General features: G+C 34.9%; 1 pseudogene; it reads right to left on the reverse strand.

Moving 5' to 3' along the window:
* Positions 1 to 707: 707 nt before the first annotated feature.
* Positions 708 to 1,689, reverse strand: LOC122680831 (annotated as a pseudogene).
* Between the last annotated feature and the right edge of the window lie 826 nt (positions 1,690 to 2,515).

Here is a 2,515-nt window from a genome sequence, read left to right on the forward strand (position 1 = left end):
TGAATTATCTTTACTCTTATTTTTATTACAGTTTCCTTGTGAAAAGGTGCAATATTCAAAAACAATTTATCAGTTTAGTAGGTATTCAAATGAAGGGGAGAAATAATAATGATTCAAGCCAGAGAAACCATGAAATAAATGTGCCATTCGGTTAGCCTCTGAAAATTAAGTTACTTACATTTCACACTTAAGATTGTGTGCTGCAGAGTATTTGATTCTCTCACTAGACATTCACCAAGATTTCTTTAGTAAATCTCATATTTTGTTCTGTCTTTCTTAATACATCAGACTGTGTTACCTCTACCAAATATACATATATATTTTATATATATATATATATATATATATACATACACATCTACGTAACATATGGTACTGACTCAAGATAAACAATATATCCCAAACAACAACCTCAAAGAGTCAGAAGTAAAGTTGGAATATATATGTCCTAAAAACAAATTACATGGAAATCATTAGCATTATCCAAAAGGAAGTCTTTCCATTCCAAAATCAACAGCCAGACAAAATATAGTCCATCTTCCTGATGTATGTATTCTGATTAAGTCCAAATACATCTTCCAAAGTATGTATTCTTCGTATATGGTATTCAAACAAATGAAGTCTCTTAAGATTTTAATCAATGCTTCTCTAAGTTGTTATAAAGCTCAGCACTTTCAGAATATTACATTACTTGATTCTATTTTCAGTTAATATAGAATTAAATAAAAATAGTTTTTTGCCCAGGATCTTCCTCAGAGCTTCTTTGACATCTTTGTTTCTCAGAGAGTAAATCAAAGGATTCAACATGGGAGTGACTAGGGTGTAACACAAGGAGGCCACTTTACTCAGCTCAGGAAATCTGTCAGGGATGACATACATAAAAATGATGGCACCATACAGGACACTCACAACTCCCAGGTGGGAGCTGCAAGTGGAGAAGACTTTCTTTCGCCCCTCAGTGGAGCGTATTTTTAGAACTGTGGATACAATATATATGTAAGACATAGTAATGACCATTATGGTAGGCAAAATGATGATGCTGCATAAGAAAAAGGATACCATCTTATGAATGTAGAGATCAGAACAAGAAATCCTCTGAAGTGGACGGTCATCACAGTAAAAGTGGTCAATGGCCCGAGAAGCACAAAAGGATAAAGTAAATGTCATGATGGTCTGAAGAACTGAGCTGATGCAACCACAAAAATAGGAACCAGCCACCAACTGAACACAGAGACGTGTTGACATCTGGACCGTGTAGAGGAGTGGGTTGCAGATGGCAGTGAAGCGGTCATACGCCATGACTGCCAGGAGAAACCCCTCAGTCACAATGAAGAGGGCAAAGAGAAAGAGCTGGGCCACACAGCCTGCAAAGGAGATGGACTTGCTCTCAGACCAGAAGTTGATCATAGCCTTGGGTGCAATAACAGAAGAATAGAAGAGATCGACGAAGGACAGGTTGCCTAGGAAGAAATACATTGGTGTGTTCAGCCGAGGATCAGTCATAATAATGACCATCATGCCAATATTTCCTAGAAGGATCATGGCATAGACAAGCAGAAAAATCAGGAAGAGGAGAATGTGGAGCTCTAGGCGGACCCTGAAGCCGACAAGAATGAAGTCAGTGACTTCTGAGTGGTTGCTTGTTTCCCTGTCGCCCATGGCAGAAATCTGCTGAGAGGCACGAGGCAAAATAAATGAAACTGTGGCTTTCATTCTAGTGCTATTAATACTTTCTTAAATATAGAATTAAATTATTTACAGCTTAATAAGATATTGCATATAAAACAATTTTAACATCAGGAAGATGCAAAAATTTGAAGTAGATGTCATTAGGCTTCTGAAACTCTTATTCTATTAAGCAGTGAAAGATGTTCTTTGGTTATTTTATTTAAATCTTAATTGCCAGGGATTTCTGCAAGAAATTAGCCTATTTTATTGCCTAAAATCACTCACATTCTAAATTTCTAGTCTTAAAATATTTATAGCTAGAGGCTTTCTTCATCTAAAATTGTAGTATGCACATTATCTAAAATAGAAGTATCTCATGTAATCGCTATGATAGTGTTTATAGCCCTTATGAGAGCGAGGTTACTGTTTGATTCATTACATGAGAGTAGTGAATAAATTGAAATATTTTTACCTTATTTTAGCTCAATATATTTCATTTTCCTTATTTATGTAGTCCATCTTTGAAAATAGAATAAAAATAGACATTATTGGCATAATTAATAACATCCAAAAATTACTGAGTGAAGATAAAGTTCTCTAATGGAATTTTCAAATATTTTCCTTTTCTCAGGTCAAAGTCATTCTCTCAATATATACATTTTTATTGCCTCATTATAAATATTTCATTTCCGTTTAGTCATTTAAAAAATATCACAGTCATTTAGACTTCTTTTTGAGGCAGAGAAAGAAGGTAGTGAATATTCCAATGCTTACACTGCAGTGAATGACTTTCTACCAAGGCTCCATCAATTCAAGAGACCTCACTGTTTAGATAATGCAAGTAAAC

This window comes from Cervus elaphus, chromosome 22, assembly GCF_910594005.1.
Source record: "Cervus elaphus chromosome 22, mCerEla1.1, whole genome shotgun sequence".
NCBI classification, from domain to species: Eukaryota; Metazoa; Chordata; class Mammalia; order Artiodactyla; family Cervidae; genus Cervus; species Cervus elaphus.